Source organism: Mycteria americana, chromosome 1, assembly GCF_035582795.1.
Source record: "Mycteria americana isolate JAX WOST 10 ecotype Jacksonville Zoo and Gardens chromosome 1, USCA_MyAme_1.0, whole genome shotgun sequence".
Taxonomy (NCBI): domain Eukaryota; kingdom Metazoa; phylum Chordata; class Aves; order Ciconiiformes; family Ciconiidae; genus Mycteria; species Mycteria americana.
The window spans coordinates 101,953,977-101,977,054 of NC_134365.1; the positions used below are offsets into that span (position 1 = coordinate 101,953,977).

A 23,078-nucleotide genomic window follows, 5' to 3' on the forward strand; every position below is an offset into this window, starting at 1 on the left:
GGATAAATGTTAGAAAAAATGTCTTCAGTTCTGTAATAATCTGGAAGTCTCCTTGGAGAAATAATGGAAGCCTCGTTTCAGGAGATGTTTTTTAAAAATGCAGTAACCAGATGATAAAGGAAATCCTGCACTGGCAGGCTTGGACTAATAAATCTCTTCCATCCTGAATGTGTCTATTCTGTTGTTGGTTTATTTCATGCACGTCAGAAGGACTAGCTGGACATGGAGAACAATATTTTTCATTGTGATGTACTTAATTAGCACACATGCAGTGGGCAATTGTTTGTCCATGTGGGAGTATGAGTGAGCTTTGAATGTTCTTTTGAATGCTTCCAACAGGTGACCCTTTAGACCAAAACCAAGCTTTGTGGCTCCGGTTATCAGATGGAAAATTAAATTGGTGGGTGTGAACAGAATGACTCCAAAAGCTCAGAATTACATTTTCTGCATGCTATCATTTCAAGGTATAGTTTCTAAATTTTAGCTGCTGGAATTGAGTAAGTCTGAATTGTAAATTTCCTATGTAATACTATCTAATAAAATTGTAAGTTTTAACCACAAGTGACTGACACATTTTCTGTAACAAGGCCAGAAGAAAAAAGAGAATATAATCTAACAGTCCTTCCTTATGTATGTAATTTTTAGCAATTGATCAGGTGGATTGAATGGGAGAAAAGGGAGGAGGGGGTAAAGGAGGGAGAGGTGAAGTTCTCCCACTGTGCCTGGTTATTGCAAAAATGACTTCACAAAATTTCCACTAACACTAAATTATTCAGTGCTTCAAGTTGTATAGTGGGCATATCCTAAATCATATTTCTCTCTCTGAGTTTATGGAGATATGAAAGGAATGCCATCTGTGGCTGCTAAATCTGAACCATCGCATACATTGCTTAATTCTTCCAGTAGAATGAATGCTGTACTTGATATAAAAATATGTAAAACATCATTAATGCTAAGGATGAAAAACATTTCTCTAGATTTCTGTTTTTTTCCTATGCTTTAAATAACTATTTTGTCTCTTCATAAGTAAATATACTTTTTACTTGTTTATATCAGTAGATAAAAGATAATTTTACATGTAAAGAGAAAAAGGTACTGTGAGGAACTATTCAACTTTGTGCAAGTGAAAACAGACGGAAGGCACAAGAGCTTGCTGCAACTGCAAAGACGATAACATTTTCCCTTGGAAATAGCAAAGTGGCTTGGATGTGTTGCTTACACTACAAAAGTGTGTGGTTTTAACTCTTAGGCTCTGTACAGGGACAATTACATTTAAAAAAATGTAGGAACTGATCATATATATCATATCATAACGGAACTATTAAGAAAGTTTCCTTTTACATGAAATCTGAAAAAGCTAGTGACTCACATTTTTTTAAAAGCAGAGGTTTGATGTGTATTTTTTTTCCTTCAGTATGAAGTATGAAGCAAGAGAGATGCTTTTTAAAAGGGACTCTTAATCTTTCAGGCTAGTAAACTAAAATGACAGCAGCTATAAATTATGAATCACTTTATTTGTAAAATATTCATTGTTTTCATCCACTTTATATTCTATAAGTACATAAACAGAGCACACAATGAAGGATTTACCTTCCTGCTTAGAATTTATTTAACTCTTACGAAAGTTATGTCAGAGATATCCAGATGATTTTTCATAGGGGAAGAATTATGCTGCACTGAATACTGCAGAAAGATCACAGCCAACTTTTTATGTAACATTTTCTGACTGTTACAAATTTTGAAAATATTCTACGATTTGTCAATCATAAACAGTATCTATAAAATGCATGTTTTAAAGGCCAAATTTCCTGGGCAGAATCTTATGGTTTGTGAGCACATTTGTCACATGTCCTAAAAAAGCAAAAATTTTTAAAAAGCATTCCGAAACTACTAGAAAAGAGATTTTTTCGATACAACATTATACAGATTCTCAGGTTAGAAAAGTGTTGTTTCAGTGCTGTGTAGTTACTTGAGAAGAATCTTTACTAAATTTCTTGCAGATTGTGATAGAAATATTTAAACAAAAACATGATTATAAGTATTTCTATTCATTTTTTAAATGTTCAGTGGTTAGGAACCTAGTGTTAGTGTTGTTTAAAAAAGCTTACTAATACTTCTCTCCAAATTGTTCAGTACTACAGTGTCAACATATGACATAATTAGGTAATTAAGAATTGAATTTTTGTATTTGAAGCTAGTTGGGAAATGGAAAGATTCACTCAGAAAATGAAATATTTGCAGAAGTGTTAATGACTCACAAAGTGCAACTTAACACAGTTGCACTGTATGTTTGTTCAGTCCAGATCTCTTACCAGTTTAGAGGTGGTGCTTGCTATGCCACATTGTGCGTATTTTGGCAATTTCTTCCTTGTCCCCTCATCTGCTTTTCAAGCAACAAAAAGCACCCCCTTGCCCCCAACCCCCCGAACAAAAAACACCCACCAAACCATCCCCGAAGTAGTGGAATATACTGGATGTTGATCCAGACTCTCTACAACTTAACAAGTATGTGTGAGACTTTTCCTTCCTCTTTTTAACATAGAAATTTTCACCGTAGCTCTCTGATGCTTATATGTTCAAGACCACTACTGTTCAATTTTTGTGCAGGATTTTACTGCAAATACCTGTAATAGACATCCATGGGATGTCTGTTACAGAGAATCCTAAGGGATCTTGCTGGCATTTCCTTAACCTTTTAGTTTTAATGGCTTTGCTTCTTTGGAGGCTTTCAAAAGATTAAAAACTAAATTAATAGTATCATCCTGAGCATGTTTTGCTTGTACTGTCTTTGATGACTTTCAATATCAGCTTAGCTCAGAGTTGCACAAGGATTGTATTGTCGATGTGAATTCATTGAACACAGGCTTTTTCCATCAGTTTCTCTGCCACTCGTGTCTGTGTACAGAGCTATTTGACAATCCCTTATTAGTTCCAGAGTGGAACTTATAAAGGCTAACAGGGGTTTGCATTACAACTGACAGCTGGTACTAGACTTTAATAGAGAGCAATTGTAGTGAGAGCTGCAGGTTTTGATAATGTTCGACGAAAATGCTCTTAAAGTAAGAACCATCTTGAAAGATGAGTACAAAACGATAAGAATCTTCTATATGTCTGCCGCTCCTCAGCATGAGGCACAAGATGTTGTCAAAACATGCTGTTGGCAGACATCTAAATAACCAGTAATTGATATCAGACTTTATTGAAACACTTAGACTGCAGGAGAAGTATCAGAATTGACTGTTTCTTTGGATTACAAACTGAATAACAAGGGCTGCATTTGTAATGTCTCATTTTCTTTGCATTTGAAATTGCGGTTTGATTCTTGATAGCACAACAGGAACGTAATAACTTGGACTTCACACAGTCTTTTTAGGGAGAGAAGATGAGAAGTTCATTGCCTAGGATTTGTTTGTAGCTTCAGTTTTGAGTATTTGCCTGCATCGGGTACCCTGACAATTGGTGTAGCCCTTGTGCTAAGGCAGAAATAGACCTAAACAACGACAAATCCTTCATAGGTCGAGGCGGCGAACTATTTCACTGTCATGAATCTGTGGGTTCAGTGGTTGTCTACTGTAAGGTTAAAATTTGATGTGATAATTTAGAACAGCTGCTCTTTGACAGAAAGATTCACTTTCAAGAAGGGAAGAAAAAGCCATATGGTAAAAGTTGACACTGTGCCAAGTCTGAATAACTGCAGAAGTGATACAGGACAGTTCTCTTCAACAACATGGTTAAGTAATGCATTTTTACTTGCCATTGGTATTTCCAATCTGTATGCTTTTTTGAATCATACCTTATCCCATGATACTTCTTTTGTAGTTATTTTTAAATAACATTTTTTTATTAATAATGGTGATTAAGTGACAGAAAAGTGTTGTGGGCTTTAAAAATATACAGTTTGTTCATAACCCTGTCCAGGCCATTCTTTGTCCTGTAAAAACATATCAAAGTTTCATAGAACAATTGCTTCAAAATGCTCAACCAAAATGACATGCATTGTTCGAGGCGATGTCTAACCCGAGTTCATACACTTTTAGCAGGGTATTTAAGAATTCACTTAAGTCACAATGCCTTTATACACATACTTAAATTCTTGTAAATTGAGCATGTGAATAGCATGAAACCTAATGGAAGTAGTCATTTACTGTGCTCAGCCTAAGCTGTAGTGGTCAGTTTATGTGTAGGAGTAAGGTGGTCATCAGGAGTTCAAAATCCTAGGAAGAATTCACTTGTCCTCCAATTTGGAGGAACCATTTTTCACAAAAATTAGTTCTAGGTAAACAAATACATAGACTCTCTTCTCGTTGATTTGGCAGAGATTTTTAATGGAACGTGAATAACAGAAGAATTTACTCAGAAATACCCAGCTCTTAGCTTGAAGAAATGCCAATAAACAAGTGACCAAAAACCTTCCACCAACAGTGTAGTTACCTCTAGGAATGCATCTTTTCCTGTTCTCCCCTCTATATAATGAGAATGTGGCACAAAATTGTTGTTTAAGGAACAAAAAAAGTCTTTCATTCTCTTAGAAAAAAAAGAGAAGATCTCAAAGGTGATTAATAAAAAGCAGTAAAATATGTTGAAATGGTCATCTGTTACCCAGCTGAAGTAAGAAAAGACATAAAGTTTGGCAAACACATTAAAGTCAGATATTAAACATGTTCTATGATGTTTTGCAACCTTATACAGAGGTCACTCATACAGGATTTGACCTAACCTGAACAGTCCCTTAATCTCTGTAGAGGTAATTCTAAGATTTAGGTATGCATGTATAGAATTGTTTTGTTTATAAATGTATTCTGTAGCATTTTTTTGATGTCACGTTAATAGTAGGAAGCTGTAGGATACAGTAAGTAAGAATTGCTCCTTTGCTTTCATATTGAATGGCATAATGTAGTCATTATTATTATTATACAACTAAATACAAGCAAATTATTCGATAGTATGTAGTTCCAGTTTAACAGGGACATCTCCAGCTGCTGTAATGTGCTTCTTTAGATTACAAAACAACTTGAATTATCTGAAGGTCTAACAGGATTTTTTTTCTTATTTTGGTAATGTGATCCTAAGACTGAGATGACAGGTATGGGCAGTTATTTTAACAAGCTGCTCTTCAAATCTGTTCTAGGAATTTCCAGGTTTTCCTCCCCAAAGAATAATATGGAAAACTAAAGCAGGGCTGAGGGATTGTGACTTGAAGTGAAGTCCTGTATTAACCATGAACATGAGATCACTGTTCCAGCTGTAAAACTGGTGTTCATCCTGAAAAAAAAATAGGAGTCAGGTAGGAAGCAGGACATATTAGCAGAAGAAGAAAAAGTTCAGAAATCTCAGTTAACCACAGCTAATGAACCTTCTGTTTCATACATTAATAGACCATTCATTAAGCTGCCATTTTTATACAGTGTATAACCTCTCTGTCTTCTTTGGCTGTGAAGATGGGGTGCCCAGAGCTTTCACCTCAAGGCCATACGAATATGTATTTGTTAATACAGGGGACAGAATTAGAAAGCCATATAATTGCTACTTCTGCATGACATTTAATAATCAATGATGGTCTTGTTTCTCATACTGTGTGAGGGGATAAACTGGCAGTGAAATTAACAGTAAAAGGGGAATCAGCTTCTATATCTTTTCTTTACCCACACTAACCACAGCAGATGGTGGAAGAAAGAAGGCTAAAGACATTTTTTTAAAAGGGTCAGAACAGGAAAGAGAACAAGAGGAGAGAGAAGAATGGAGGGAAAAATTTACCGTGGTAAGTAAAATATACCTATGTAATTGTTTCATTGAAACCTAAATGCTGCAGTTAGTATTCTTTAAAAAAAAAAAAAAAAGTTAAAAAGTAAGAGGCTCTTATGAGAAAGGGAAGGATATTGATTTGAGTTCAGACAGCAGTGTGATTTAATGATGTCTTTAAATGAAGATGAGTGTCTCTGTGCAAGTTTGCTCTGTGCCTAACTGCTAAAAAGATATTCAAGGTTCGGGGGGGAAAAATGTGGTGACTGTTTGAAGTTTGGGTAAATGGTAGATCTTGCATGGAACTGGTCTGCAAATAATGATAATAAAATTGTAATAATGACTGGGTTACACTGAAAGATTTAAAGCTGATCTGAACTACAGTAAACGGGAACACATCTCCTGTGTTTCAGTGAGCACTGTCTAAAGGAAGTTGCAGTCTAGAAAAGATTTGTTGTTTTCTCAAGTGCCTTCCCTTCAGAGGAAGGCGATGTGCAAATGGTCTGATTCTCCTCTGGCCAGTATTTTAAGAATGTTTCCTTGATGTTTCTTTACATCACTGAATTTGCAAGAGCTCTGAGTAGACGCCTAGCAATGCCTCAGAAATTATGGAAACAACTTCAAAGCCAAAGGGCTGCATCTTGTCCTGAACTCAGTGGGCTGTTTTTTTCCTGGTACAGCGATTCAAAGAGCCTTCTGTCCAGGGGACTTAGCCCTGCTCTGCAGAATACTTAGTAGAGGGACATGAGATAAAGCACTTGCCAGTGGTCATGTATATATATAGTTTCCCTTTGTAAGTGTGATTCAGAGGTGCAGTTTATCATCCGCATCCTTTGGGAACCGCTGCTTCATGCCGTGTTCATAGGCAGACAGCTGCTGTGGCCTGGGAGGAGGTGTGTGTGGAGCGGGGCCGTGGCAGGGGAAGTCCTGAGTCCTCCCGGTCTCTGCCCTCTCTAGCCACTTGCTTACAGCAGTGACGAGGAGGATATCAGGTGATGAATCCCTGAGAGGGCTGGAGGAAGAGGGTAGCAGAGGTTTTCGGGCTGAGTGGGAGTTAATCGTTGTTCACTCCCACACTGCAGCCATGCTACCGGTCGTTCTAATCCACAGCAAATCTGCAATGTGAGTGTAATACGGATTGCGTTAGTTTTCACTCAGTCGGATTTCTAGTTTTGTTTCTGATTCACAACTGCAGCGTGATAACAACCTAGCCTTTTAATTCTTAATCTCTTCCCTGAACAAGTAGACCCTGCGGTTCTCCCCAAAAGTTAAATATTAGTCTTCTAATTGAAAAACACACAAAACCCTCCAAATCCCGTGGTAAAAGCAGGTGTTCAGGCACAAGTCTGTTTAGTATAGAGCTTGTTTAGACATGGATTAAGGGCTTCTTTGGAATTGAGTACATTGTTTTTCTGTGCAATAATTATTTTCCAGGGCTAGTATGTTCAGATTACTGCCTTAAAACCCAGGCGTAGAATCATAGAATCGTTTAGGTTGGAAAGGATCTTTAAGATCATCAAGTCCAGCTGTTGCCATCTATCCCAAATTCTCTTATAATTAGGGATTATTTTATAGCCTGTCAGTTATCCATGTGTCGGGAAGCTTCCTTGTCTGTCCTGCAATCATAGCAGTCAAGCTGTTACCTCACACTCGCATGTTAGCATCAGATCCCCGGATGTGCATCCACAGATTGCACATCCACCAGGCTGAAACAATCATCCAATCTACAGATATTTTCTTCTTTTTGTATGGCAGGAAATATTCTAATACGTTAGAACTCATTCATACGTTCATTACTCATGAATGCAACGTAATATATGCAATATATTACGTTGCATTCATGAGTACATACGTGGTGGTGTAAGTAGTTTCTCTCTACTAGAAAAAGAAGTCCCAGGTTACAATTCTCTCAAAAAGATAGCAGCATAAAAAAATGTACTGATTTGATGAATTTTTCATAAATTATTGTCTATTTGTAGTCTATATTATTTTCATACCGTGGTTTAGAATGTCCACTATTTGGAAGGATTTTTTTCCACTGTAACGTAGTAATTTGGCTTTTGAGTTGTTGCATCTTTCATTTTCCTCTGAAGCATTGGATTGGCCGCAGCTCGGAATCAGATGTAGCTCAAAGATACTGGTGCTCTTCCAAGTTGACTTTTCTTAGGCACCTTTGATGCCATGTTCTGCTCCTGCCTTCTGCATTAATCTTTTAGCTAGGTTTGAGGTTTGAGGGCAGGAAGGGGATTTTTCCCTGGGTCGGTTTGGTCAAGTCTATCAGATTCCCAACCCCCCTGCCCAAACACATGTGAACACAAGTTTATGTATTCATTGTACTGTGGGATACGTCTGATTTTTTAGGATCATTTTGGAGACTCTGTAAAAAGTTCTTTGCTGTGAGCTAGGACTTTGGAAATGCTCTTGACATCTTAGAGATGATGTGGTTTTGATACAGTTGTGGCTTTTGGTCTTTTATTATGGATTTTAAATCTGGTTTGGGGCATTGCAACTTGTTTTGTGGTGCTTGATGATGTGTTTTGTTGACTTTCTGAGGACTATTTCTACGAGTTGAAAATCTGACTGTATCCAAAGGTTATTTCAAAAACAAACCAAAGAATAAATACAATGTTGCATACTGTCTCTGCAACCGATTTAGAAACACTTACTCTTTTTGGGTAACAGTCATGTCCTGTGGTAATCTGAGGAGGTTTATAGTTGAAGAAAAAGAAAATGTACTATTCTTTCCTTTCTATAGTAATTATGAAGAAGTTTGGAGTCAGATGAACTTGACTGTTACATACTGGAGACTCTTGGATGTAAGCAGAATCATTCACACCAGGTCCCATTAGGAGTTTCCTTTATGTCAAGTTAAAAACATGAAAAGGTGTGACAATTGCGATTTTGTATAGAGATTGAAAAAAAAAAAAAGTTTATGAAGACAACTATTGGTAGAGGTATAAAACATGTTTTAGAGTCCCATTGGAGAGTCGTCAAGGGCATGCTTGCAAGGCTTTCATAACTTATAATAAAGTGTTTCCTAAAAAATAAAGGCTTGTTCGTTCTGGAGGAGTTCAACTGAAAAGAAACTAGTAAAAATGACCAGTGGCTCTGGCTACTTTTCCCGGAGGAATGGGGACACGGGTGGAGAAGGCAGGAGGAAGGGGTTACGGTGCACGCAGCATGCCTCACCTTCTGCATCAGCAGCTATTCATAACATCAAAGCATTCATTTTTTCTCTGTTGTTGTTGACATAACTTTTTACTTCACCTTCTCACGCTGTGATGGACCTGCAGACCTTTGCACAGGCTACTTTTTTATCCTTGTCTACTGTGTTCCTGTTTTGGTAAGAGAGAGTGGGTGGGTAGAGAAAGCCAGCTTTCCCATCTCAAACAGCTGGCAGGCTGTTTGGCTGAGGATTGATGCTCGTTGCTGGCTCTCAGTAGGAGTCGGTGGAACCCGTGACAGAGACAGATGATGGCACGCTGGAGTCTGTCAGCTGAAAACGGCAGTGGCCTGAATGAGGAGGAATGCTTTCCTCATCAGCAAAGCTTGCTTTCACCTTCTCTAAAAGTGGGGCATGGGGGAATGGTTGCCTGGAGGAGTATATTTTTTCTTTTGTCTTTACATTTTACAGCAAAGTCTCTGACTGCATATAGGGGTTGCTCATGCCATCTGTGAAATCAGTTGCAAAGTTCCTATTGATTTGAGGGGAACAAACCAAGCATTTCAAACAATAAGAAATTCTTGGACAGATGAGAACATGTGGCTTTTTGATAAAATGCTATTCCTCTTAAATAGCAACATACCACTCTACAGTTAGGGAAAGCAGTACCATAAATCAGTGAATAAATTCATTTCTGTATTTGTGAAATACCTTACAAATCAGATTATGAAATTTGCAAAATTAGGAATGAATCAATTGTTTAGCCAATTTACCTAGTGAAGTTCTTTAGCTCTGTCAGTCATCAAACCCACTTTGTATTACATTGTAATTTAAAATACAGGACAGTTGATGTGCTAATAATATTAGTCAAGTGGTATTCTTTTAGATTCCAGTTGGCTAGCCTCTATAACTAACATCAACATGAACTTACATACTTCATTGAAATGTTTATAACATTTGTGTGATACTAATTTAAGTGCATGTTATCCAGTTAGAAAATAAAAGCAACTGGCCGTGTGATTTTACTAATCGACGGAGTCCAACTTTCAAATGATCAATTTAATAAACAAATACATAGTTAAAGAGATTTTTTAGCAAGTATTTAATCTAGAAATAGTGTCTTACAAAAAAAGCAGCAGCTGAGCTTCAACAGCACAAATATTTGCAACAATTGTGTATTTGTGGATGTAATTTGGTCCAGCCAAAACTTAGGTTAGAATGTAGATAGCTATGTACACACTGGTGTTTTTTCAACTCCCATTATTCAGGGTCCAGTTCTGCCAGCTTTATGTGAACTGGGTAATTTTAAGAAACTTAATGGAATGTTTGTACATCAAGGCTTCTTAAAAAATAAATATTTGTTATCAGTTACAAAAAATATCACCAGTTGCCCACACATGTCTTGTTACAGAAGAATGTTACGATAACCTGAAGGCTTTGTTTTTATTGCTTTTGGTTTTGTATTTTACAGAGTCCTCATGATCACAGTTTCAGTATAGCTATGTGCATGAAAAATGCTTCAATTAGCAATATATTGAAACAGTTTACAACTGTCGTGCTCCTTCCCTATAATTTAGAAATTTGCATAAATTACTACATTCACAGGACTGAACTTCCAGCATGCCTGAGGGCTTTGGGTCTGGTCTTCTGGTTCAAATAAGTCCTTTCAATGCCTTAAAAGAAAAACTGTCCTTTTCTCCCTCTTTTTGTCTTGATGTATATTTTCTCTCTGTCATACCTATACATATATCTCTGTACAGATATGTATATATACATAGATACATCCCACAAAGAGAAGAACGGAAAGTCTGGCCTTTACACGCTTTGCATGTCTTGAGAGAGTAATTTATAAAATACAGGACAGGGAGATTTATTTGAAAACATATGGAAACCATGGGGGTGAAGCCTGAAGAGGCTACTTGTCCCAGCATGGGACGCTCCATCTTAACCTGAACAGAAGCTGCTGGATCAGGCTAGATGGCCCCATGCTGGGGCTGGCAGTCTGCATGAACTAAGCTTAGTGACCAGGGGCCGTATTTGGCTCGCGGGCCACTGCTGCCACGTAATGTATTGCCCTGCCGGTAATGCCAAGTGACAAAACTTGCAATAGAGGAATTTCACCTAATGCAAGGTATGTTAAAAAGCAACTAGGAAGTGTTACACATTTCATCTAAGTACACGTAGTGCTAATGCAAAAAGAAATTGAATTTACATGAATTTAACTGAATTGATGAAGAGAGACAAACTTTGGCATAAAATTTTACGCTTTTAAATGTGGGAGGTCTGTTTTAAAACTCTATTTTAAAGACTTAGCGACCAAGGCATATGCAGTGAAAAGAATCAAAACTTGGTGTGGGAATTAAGTATTAGTGTTATTTAAACCCCCTAGCAGCTCTAGTGTCTGTAGCCAAAAAACCTTTTGTTTGCTAGGCTTAATCGGAACCGTGATTCGGTTACTTTTTTTTAACAGCTGTTTTAGTCTGGTTTACCCTGAGGAAAGCTCATCATTCATTAAAAAGCACCGCTTAAAAATAATTATGCAAATAATGGAGTAAATCCTTACGATCTGAATGGGTGGCTTTTGTTAGTACTTTATAGTTCGTAGTTCGTATAGTTGTGAGCTTTGCTCACAAACGTTATGTATTTTTTATGAGAGGTGAAATGTTCTCTTTTTAAGTTGCGGTCTCTTGCTCACTCTCTAATTCTGAAACACGAGTGCTTTCCCTCAGATGCCAGTTCCTGGTAGATCTGTTGAGCTGAGGTGCTCACCCGCAGCTGCCTCCCCGGCAGTGCCGTGGTGCTTCTGAGGCGGCAGCGGGCACAAAGCTGCCCCACGGTCCCTTGGCCAGGCGGGCTGACGGCACCTGCCGTGGGGCGAGCCTGGGCGATCACAGCCCCAGGACTGCCGATCGCACAGGTGAAAGGGACTGCCGTCCCTATGACGGCGTTGTCGTGCAAGCAAGTTTTAACAGGATTTCGTCCCTTTTTGGAAGGGGGAAAAATGAAGGCTCTTCCTACGACCTCGTCTGTATGCATATAGCTGTTGCGGGTCGCCGTGCAGCTGAAGGCAATGGCTCCGGCCGGTCGAGGGTGCCGTGCTCCTGTGCTGCGCCAGGTGCTGCTCCTGCTGCACACCTAAATTCCCGCCTTCGCCTCAGGGCAGATCTTCTGGGCTCTCCTGCAATCTCCTCTGTGACTTGCTCTCACAACCTGCTTTTTATTTGCTTCCTGCCTTCTTTTTTGTGTTTATACACGTTTCCTTTTTTTCCCCCCTTTTCTTTCTTCAGTGTCCAGTGGTTGTATAGCTTACCCATACTGCATAGTTTTTCTTGACTGTTGATACGACCTTTTCTTATCACGTGGATTAAAACGATGCTCCTCGGGAACCGGCTGGGTGCAGCTCATCCTCTTCACTGAGGAAAATAATTGCTTCCAGCATTTCTGGTATATATACCCCCAGGGGCTTTTCTAGGGGAAGGTGACTCTCCAAGAATAGTGTTGATTATTACTTTCTGACCTCCTCCACCATCTGCTATTCTTGTTTAAAGTGTGTTAAAAAGATTACTGTAGTGCAACTTCTGTCAGCGTTTGGAGAGCTGGTCCTTCCTGGTACAGAAACAGCCAGTCTGCTGTTTTTCAGACCTGATCTCAGGTCGCCTGCTTTGGGGTTCACAGGTGCACACTAGAGAAGTCACTGCCCAGTTTTGGGAGCTCTTTTTGCATGTGCTGCCCTCCTGTGCTATCCTGCGTTGGGCTTGCTGCGGTCCCAGGCAGACTGGAGCCCTGTGCTGGGGAGAGGGTTGAGGACTGTGGTGATACCAGTGCGACCCACAGGAAGGGGCAGGCAGCAGTCACGCCGTACAGGTGCTGCTAAAGCGAAAACATCTGTAAGCTCAAAGGACTTGAGGTACATGGCCACTCAAAGAGGAGTGGGCATACTACACCCCAAAAGGGTCGTGAGAGGCTACATCCCTGTAAGGGCTCAAGTGACCTATATACTTCTTTCCTTTTCTTTCTCTGTTTGGTAAGATTGGCCTTCCATATAAGGGCCACAAAATTTGATGGTTATAGAACATGGTTTTTTAGTGAAGGTGGACTAAAACACAACTTGATGTTATAGAAATACTTCAGCTCTGTTAAATGAGAGATTTCATGCTTCCCCTGCATCTCATTGAATAGTGTCTCATTCATATTTCATTGTGCTGATGATTATATTTGTGAAGAAGTCTCTTTGTTTAACGATCAATCAGGGAATTTAATTCATCAATCTAAGAGCACTCTGCAGCATAATAAAATATTATCTACAGTTTACAAATAGAGTATTAAAATAGGAAAAGATGCAGTTGCTTGGTCACATAAATCTGTCGCTCAGTGAGAAACAGAACCCAGATTTCTTGAGTGTCATCTCTCTGCTTGCTTCATGAACCGTGGCCACCTCATCTCTGTTTGAGAATGATAAATGCCTCCTGTTTGTAAGCGCATATGCATGTTCTGGTAATACAGTAAACAATGAAGCCTTTCAGTATTAAGTGAAAGTATTCACAAGAGGCCAAGCCTGTGGTCCTTATGCAGACAAAGCTCTTGCAGGCTTGAGTCGGAATTTTGCTTTGAATGATTACTAGACCAAGCTCATAATGTGTGTTTAAACCTTCTCAGGGGAGGAAAACATCTAGCTTGAAACAAATCAGAAGTGAGATTTTTTTTTTTTTTTTTTCCTGTGGAATGAAAGAGAATAAATGTAGTATCACTATGGATGAGATCATATGAGAAAGCCCCTTGCAGCAGAAGTGAGCTGACTTTTGCAGTTCCTAAATGGCTTTCCTTGAGCTCAGTTAGTACATTTAACTTTCATAGTTCATCTGCCTAGTGACTTACACAAGAGGCGTTGCTTTTATTTGCTCAGTAAAGTATGTATGAATGTAATGGATGCTATTCCTAATTAATATGCTACAAAGTAAGATAAAAGTTTAGCAAAGGGTCTCACAATTTGTGTTTTTGCAGACACATTAATTGGACTTTGGTTTTCAAGGTTAAGTTTCAAATCCAAAGGTATTATTTCTTAAAGGTCTTTTCCAACCTAAATGATTCTATGATTAATTCAGCTACTGTGTTCTCCAGGCCGCTACACTTTGAACATATAGAGATGAAAAAATTTGTTGTGGACAGTTGTTTTGAAAAACAACAACCACCACCACCACCACCTAAAACACCCAGGCTTTACCAGGAAAGCATTCTGGAGGTGAAGGTACCTTAGAGTACTTTGGTAATACAAAATATAAGAATAATTATTTTCATCTCCCCTCCTCCCTCACATAAATGGACATCTGTATTCTGAGATGAAATAATCTCTGCCTCTTCTCCTAATGGCAGGTTCATAGCTGCCTGTAAGAAACCATAGCGTTTACATTTCCGTGTTTTCCTTTGACAATATAGTCTGTCTCTCATTCCTACTGTTTTTGTCTTTAACCTTTCTAAGTTTATCTTTAGGTATTTTGTGCAAAGAAAACTCAGTCATTCAAGAGGAAGTGGAATCAAATAAAATAAAGTTGAACGTAAAAGTTAGGACATGTAACACAAAGTACTTACAAAGACAATACTGAAAAAGATTAATTCTTGGGTTTTTTTGTTTGGGGTTTTGTTTTTCATTACTTCTTGTCATAGTGGATTTCCTGAGGAATTGCCAAGTAGCTGAATGTAAGCATTCAGTGGTGGGCTGCGGTGGTTATATGGGTCCCAGCTCGCTGATCTGTTGTAATCTTGCTCATCCCGGGAGCTTGTTGGCAGCAGTGAGGGTTCTTTGTCTAAATTTGCTTGTATGTATGCATTTCAGAGCAGAGCTTTTTAGCCGTTGGTACCCATCTTGAGTGTTTGTGCCCATATTTACATGCATGTAGCATATGCGTACATATTTGGCACGGCTATGAAATGGACTTGCACACATTTCCACTGGGCTGTTTATAACAGTGGCAGAGCACAATAATTTTATTGAAATATCGTATGCAGCCGTGAGCAGTCTTTCAACTCTCTCCTTTCCTATCCATACAGAAGGATCGTGCCTCATGCATATACTGTCATAACAGCTCAATGTTTTTTTTCCAGCTGACAACGTAGGGCTAGTGTATGTGTGGAATATGAAACAGTTTAGAATATCAGAATCTGTGATTTAAACACACTCAAAAAATGAGTATTTTTGAAATACCAGATGGTAAGCTTCCAATAACCCTATTTTTTAGGATGACATTATTGGATTTGTATGCTTAAGCATAGATTGTTCATTTACATTCTCACACTCACCCAAATATGTATGCACATGCACACATCTTGTCAGTTTTGAGAAGGAATTTCAATCTTGATGTAACACTATTTTTGAGCAGAAAATTGTTTGGTGAAGGATTTTCCAATCAGCTATAATCTTATACGTCTGAGTAGCTTTGAAGTAATTCTGTTTTTTGGAAAAGAAATGCATTTCCTGCTTCAAATGTTGAGCCCTCTTACTGAAGCCATCTCTGTCCAAAGATGAAGGGGAGCAAAATTCAGTCAGGGATAACTTCCCTATTCTTAAAAGTATCATAGTTTTAAATTGGTGTAATCGGTACCATTAGTAAAGGTATCATCGATTTTTAAATTTAAAATGAAATACTAATTAAATACTAATTACACTCTTCCAACTTCCTACACTACCAACTAGCGTAAATGATGCATAATGTGTTAGGGTGTGGGGCAGTGGTTTTATCGTCACATTTCTAGAGGACATCTGTAGTTATTTCCTTACTTTAACCTGTTTTATCATTGTCTTATTGCACTTTAAGTTATGGGACTGCTTGCCATGAGACACTGTGGATGCTGAAAATGTACATGGATTCAAAAAAGTGACTGTATAAAAAATGATGGAAGAAAAATCTATCAAAGGTTATTAAATACAAAGGTACCTTCTCTGGCTGAGGAAGTCCTTTTACCACAAATAGCTGGAGTCTAGGAAAATATTCTGAAGAAGCATCAAAACATTTGTCTTGTTGCTGTACTGTTGTCAGGCATAGGCAGTTAGAGAGGTGGGCTCCAGTAAGGACAGAAGTCTCAGTGGAGGTCTGGTCTTACTTGGTACGGTACTTCTTGCAGTAGTTCTTACATTTGTAAGGATATTGGCTATGAAATTTTATCCTTAAGAAGTGAAGTAACCTTATTTGCAGCAAACTGGCATTTAAAATAAGTAGATGTGAACGCAAAATGCATGTTGAGTAGAGAAGGGAGTAGTATAGGTCGTCTCTGGGCTCAGTCCCATTTTGTCTGTCTAAAATTAACTGATATTTTACATGTACACTGAATGCGTCATATTCAGTGCTATATTTCTTATCCTATCACTTAGTGGTGCCCAATATATGAATATTAAAAGTGTAATATTTGAACCAACTCAGGTTTATGCTCTGAGTTTATGACAGTAGTTTCTCTTACATTTACTCCAGTGTGGTCAGACCAGGTCTAACCAAGGTTTGAATTCATACTTCCAACACAATAGATCTGAACTTCAAAAACTAGAAAGCAAACAACCACCACGCCTCCACCCCCCCTGAATTTTGTTGACGAGAGGAGGTGGTGTATCTTGCATGAGATTTAATTCTGATGGAACTGAAACATGCTCCTGGTGTAGAGATGTATTTGATAAGTAACTGCTTCATGTTAACAAAGCACCAGAAGGCAGGAAGAAGGATATCAAGTGAATCTTTATCAAGCCTGTCAATATCTCAAAGTAAGATTATTTCCTTTTCCCTGGAGCTATGGCAGAGAAGTCTGAGGACAGTGAGAAAAACATCTATGAAGAGCCTAGGTATTACTTTCATAGATACAGGGATGTTAATTTTTTTATGTTATTTTTCATTATTTTTATTGTGTAAAAGGAGTTTTACTCCTTCATTTAAAAAAAAAGGTTAAAAAAAAAAATATTTAAAAATTGGTTTTCCAGATGATTAAATCATTCAGCAGGTTGGAATACCAGACCCTGGCTTACAGAGCTCAGAACTGGTATAATTTTTCCTTTTGTGCCCTTTCTGAAACAGCGAAATTAATCAAGGCAATATTTTCTGATAACTTCTGTGAAAAGTAATTTGCTTGCTTCCTTGTCTCTCAAGTGACAGATTGCTGAAGTTGAACCTGTGATCAGGCACCTCTTCGACAGACAGTGTCATATTTCAGTGAATGTTTTCCTGGCCTGGTTGACTTGATTTATAATAGCTGAGGTTAGTGTGAAATTAAAAATTAATTAATTTCAATGCATTTGTAATCAAGCAGACTGGCCTGAGCTGTGGAGGTGCTAATAGGTCTCCTGTCTGTCCCCCTCCAGCCAGCTGATCCCTCAGAGTGCAGGACAGCTGCACAGGCAAAACTGTCATCCAAACATAAGCAAAGGGTCAGGGGTCTGTCTGCCAGCCCACTGGGGCCAGGCTTCCTCCTGACGCTTCAGGTTAAAGAGGAAAGTGTAGCAGCTTGTTAAAATAACACGTTAATAGGACGGTCATGAGGGAAGCCTCGGTGAGGAGTCATCGGTGTTCATCTTTGGTATCTGCTGTTGCCCTCTGAGGTGCAGATGTCTCGATACACTGAAATACTTGAGGGACAACGTCATTGTTTTGAATACTTAGGAGTAGTATACTAGGTTATATGCTGATCTGAAGGGCGGAAACATGTGAAAAAATAATTGGCTTTTTGAAATTAATAATTTGGTGCTTACTGTGGCTTGTGGGTGGCGTATAGCACTTCAGAAGCCTCTTCAGGAAAGGTATGTTTATGTAGGTCAGGTAAGCCATTTACACAAGCTACACCAGAGATTTGGATGCTGTGGAATGCTCGCTTCTATCCCGTGCAAGCTACAACCTCTTTCATGGCAAACAAGTTAAAAAGAGTCCAGTCAACTGTAAAAGGACCCTAAATGCTCAATGATGGGAAGTATTCTGTAGAGGAATATGTCATAAATCTGGCACGACTGAATCCATCCTGTAAAAAAACCCATCTCCTTCACGGCAATTCTTGTGTTGTAGGGAGGTCATTTTCTGGAAACTGTTTCTGTCAAATGGTAACATGCGAGACACGATGCACTAGTTCTTCATCAGCTCCTCTCTGTTTTTCCCGTGAGAGAAGAAGAAAATGATAGAAACATACCACAGCACATTGCTTATCTCAGGTGCTTTCTGAAACACATTTGTGATGTATTTCAATGCAAGATGAGCAATTAGACCCCAAACCAGTAAGATACAAAGTGTTTCCAACCTCCACTGAAACAGTAGGTTAAAAAGGCAAAAAGATGTGATACTAGCCCGATAAACATCCCTTTTTTCCCCACGGCTGTTCATCATACTTTCACTTTTCTGGTGGCTTGGATTCTGATGATGTACAATTGAGAGTCTAGCTGCCCCGTTCTGTTCAAGGAAAAAAGCTTCAAGAGGAGAGGGTTGTATTTTTTGGATACAAAAACTTCATTGAAGCAGTAGCTGGGTTAAGCCATGTGATTCCATGGACTATTTTTACAAATTTTAATTTTAAAAGAAAAAAATCTGCGTTGTAGATATTTTAATTTAGGTAGTTAGTGACGTTTTCAAGTTTGTACCTGTCTGAGGATAAAACAGAAAGGATGAATTAATGTGAGACTAGTTTGACCAACTGAAAAGGTACAACTGGATTTGAAACAAACCTATCATTGTAACATTTGACCAAATATTGACCAATTGTTTGACTAAATGCTCCCCTGACAAAAAAAAAAAAATCTACTAGCATTAGTCTGTATCAGGCTACAGATACTAGGCAGTTATGAGTTATGCATAAATGTTTGAGTTATAAATTTATGTCTTCATGGGTGGATTTCCATTGACTTTTGCTTCTCCCAGAGGACCGTGTTTTGGCTCCCTGTTTTGAATAAAATTTAAATCGATCTGTCTGGGGACTCAGTTCATACCTAATAGCACAGGGTCATCTAGTGTATTTCTGATCTAAATTGAAGTGGAAAGAGTAGGTCTAACTCACAAGGATGTTAAACTTGCATTATTGGTTCTGTGACTAGTAGGAATACAACCATGGCTCTATCTGATCGGCTTTGAAGGTCAATTTAATTCTTTGAAGGCTCAGGACAAATGTATGCATTAATAAGTATCTCTCCCATCTTCACACTGTACTGCATCATTTGTTTATTTAAGAATCTGGACAGAGCAAGAAAAGCAGAGGAATAGTCTCATGTAGCATCCCTTTAGAAATACCTTAATTGCCAAAATACCATCCTGTGTGTGCACGTGTGTGTGTGAGTGTACATATGTGAATCTTTATATGTATGCACATATAACAATTTATCTGAAACTGTTCTGAGATTTCCTTTCTGTTGAAGGAAGGTAGGCTAGTGGGAGCAAAGCTGGTGACAAAGATGTTTTACCTTCTCTAGAGTTGTTGCGTGAAAAACAGAAAGACATTTTAAAACGTCAGTATGAGGTATTTTCTAACACGTTATACCATAAATACTGACTCAACTGTAATGAAGCATGGCAAATCTAAATCTGTACATTTGAAATTTTACCTTGCTGAATATTTGATCAGCAGCAAATACTCAAATGAAGGTATCAATATGTAGCTAAAAAATAAAGATCAATGGGTTCACTGTGAGCATACTCATGACCAACCCAAGCCCGTTTGATGGTTAGTTTGTTTAAATGTTGTATTTAGTTTGTCCAAGTGGAATTGATGTATCCTCAGCCATCAGCTTAGTGAACTACAGAAATGTGACCCAGCTGGTCTAGGAGTATCATTTGAGAAGGACGTGCGACGTACGGGAATTGATCAGTGCTGCTTCTAGAGGGACATTTGGTGGACAGAACCACAAAGGGTAGCCTTCCTAGCTTCTGCCTGCTTATCACAGTTATAAGAAGAGATAATAACTGAACCTAAATAAAAATGAAAAATAAGGCCAGCAATGCATACACAGGGCATTCATAAAGGCCCCATATGGATTTATCCCAGTAAGTATCTGTCACAGGTTTAATGGAGTGGCTTGCAAGTATTTGGAGATGAGAGTTTGTACTTGAAATGTCACCATATATTATTATTTAAATGTAAATACTCGTATCTTTGATCTACTTTGAGATATATAGATTTATGTTTTTGTCTGGTAGAGGAATATTTTTGCTATTAATGACAATGACATTTATCATTTTATTAATATTTATTTTGACACTCATTGTGCTTTTAACAGTTAGATACCTTATAAACACAGGGAGACAGACGGGTTGCTTCCCTGAACACCTTGCATCCTAGAATTTTTTGACCAGCCCAGCATAACACAGAAATCCTGCAACAGCATGAATTAGTGTGTGTCAGCATTTTTTTTTTATTTTCAGATCCAGATTTTTTTTTTTCCATTGAAAAAACAGATATCTATATAGTGAATTTAAGCTTGGCTGTGGACTTCCTTTTCTTAATTGACTTTGCAGAGTATCTTAGAAGAGGTCCAAGAACTATAGGTTGAAAACAAAATGCATGAAATCATAGATGTTTTTATTTTAGACCCTTCTTTCCTAAAGTTTGATAGCTGACACTGAGATTATGATACCCTTAGATTTTGACTGCATGTTTATCATATATTCCTGAGAACAGAAATTTGTTATCTGTTAAATATATTGTGCTAGGTAGTGGCAAGAATTTAAATAACCAGGATTTTTGCAAGAGTGAGGAAAGCTGCCTGATCTGATTGTATAGGATTGATGTTTGGATGAGATTTCAAATATAATCTCAATAGTTTGGGTATATTCTTCCCACAAAGCATGCTTCAGATGTCACATTGGAAAGAAGATTGAACCATGCCATGAGATTGCTGTTCCTAAATTATTCAATATCCTAAGCATTAATCCAGTAAAATCCACAGTAGTAGAAGCCCATCTTTAGCAGTTACTGCCTCTAGTAAATCACCAGAGTGAACCTGAAGTCTAGTTTTTAAAACCTAATGAGTTTTGTTTTTAAAACCTAGTGAGTTTTATCTCTTCTTTTTTAGAAATAGAGTTAAAATATATGTGGATGTGAGAACAATGGTTTCTCTATACGTGGGCTCTCGGTTTGCTGATGAAATATTCAGTCCATATTAATTACAATACTGTGTTCATTAACTGTAGGACATGGACTTCTTTATCTCTTATCCCATTTCAAGAATGCTCTGAACATAAAATGAATATATTTAAGATGAGCCTGACCATAATGTTTTGGATAAATCTCCTCTCAAATTCATCTGGTTTAAGGAAACGTGGGAGTCTTTAGGGTGTTTTTTCATCCTCCTTCAATACTGTTCCCAGGTGTCATTCAGTTATTCCCAGCGATAATGAAAGATTTATGCATTGACAAGTGTGGAGGTGAAACAGTGGTTAAAGCAGTGCTGCAAGTGATACTCCTGATCCCAGCAGGAGTTGCTGGCATACTTGCATTTTTGGAAGATTTTGCAAAGTATCCCCTTGTGAATAACCATAAATTATTTTCTGGAGACTTTTCTTGTGGAAGGTAATGTCACCTCTTCTGGCCTAGAGATTGCTGAGGTGCATAATAGAAGTTAATCCAGTACATTTGTGCTCAGAGGATCTGAAAGGGGTTTAGTATATGAAAAAAGGGGATTTTCAGGCTTATGAAATAAGAACAATTACCATCACATAATAGTTTGAATGCTTCTTACTCCTTTCACTCACCACTTTCTTTAAGAAAGAATGGAATTAAAAAACCCTATCCAAACAATGAGGGGGGGGGGACGGGGACCCAAAACTTTTAAAGACTCAGAGTAAGCCTTAGTTTCTATGATCGTGCTCTAACTGCAGTTAGTCTCTTGAGAGCAGTAACATGGATTGAATTAATCAAAAAGAGAATGTGTGTCAGAAATGACCCTATGTATAATGGGGAAAGATCAGGTCCTGGTTTCATGGTGTATTAAAAATAAAGGCCAGTTTCAGGTCTCACATATAAAGAAAAGAGGGGAGGCTTTTGGGGAGATTACCGAGTCGAGCAGTGATGTTATAAATAAGCACTTGCCTTGATGAGTAGAGCACAGGCTGCACTTCCAAATATTTGTGGTTTTGAACGAGCTTCAAAAGCCCTTGCTGATAGCAGGGAGATTCTCAAAAGAAAAAAAAAAACATAAAGTGCAAATCATATAAGTTTGGTCTGTCTGCTTAGGAAATGAGGGTATGGTGGGTATCTTTAAGAAACAGTTGAACTTCAGCTGTTCTTTCCAGTAGCATTTAAAAACCAATGGCTATCATCCTACACTGCATCTCAGTTGTTTCAAAGGCAAGACTGTCCTCAAAGAGAGCCTGCACATAGTGTATGTATCTTGTTTGTTTTTAATAGTTGGGGAAACTAAATTTATGATAATCTGAACTGCACAGGGCCTTTCATCCAGATTACATGAACAAAAAAGGAGGAAGTCTAGCTCACTATATGCAATGATAGCATCCCAAACCGTGGACTTGGGGCTTAAAGATTTTCAGATTCTGAAGTGAAAAAGCTTGTAAGCTTGAAAGGCTAGGTATTAGTATTTCAAAAATATCATTACAAAATACTGGTGAAGATCACAGGGGCTCATGGATTCCCCCTCCCATCCTCAACCAGGCTGATAGCGGCTGAGTTATCATTGCCACACCCCCAAACCCTTCAGATGTGCTCTCCTGTTAACTACATTTACAGTCAAAAAAGGCACACAAATGTATAGCAGTTTGCAGGTTTAGGACTAGGCAGCTTCAGAGCTGGATTTGAAAGTTCTTTAAGGCATTTGAGTAAAACAAACCCGTGAAGGAAGGTTCAGATGCATTGAGGATATCTTTGAGGTATCAAAGTATTTTGTACACCTGATTAGCAGCAAGATTTTTATTTTTTTTAACCTGTCACTGGCCTGTATACAAAGCTATATACATAATGCTATTCTTGATACAAAGTGAAAATAAGACCAAGAGATAGAGCAGTCAATGTATATGTGTTCTTCTGTCAGTCTTTTTGGGGAAATTATTGGTCGAAACCTAATTTACTGTTAGCTCTTTCTTCTTTGGAGGTTTAAAGGGCACAGCAGAAGACGTGGCTTATTTTAATAAGAAGTAGACCAGTCCCCAATTCACAGATGGAGGTGCTTATTTTGGAGACATGACATCCTAAGAGGAGTGTCGAGAACAGACCTTTTCCT

The 23,078-nt window shown here is 38.2% G+C and overlaps 1 protein-coding gene across 5 annotated transcripts in view; it reads left to right on the top strand.

Annotated features, from left to right (window-relative positions):
• Positions 1-23,078, top strand: part of EPHA3 (EPH receptor A3) — a 235,603-nt gene that overhangs the window by 81,868 nt on the left and 130,657 nt on the right. The gene's annotated exons all lie outside the window — the stretch shown is intronic.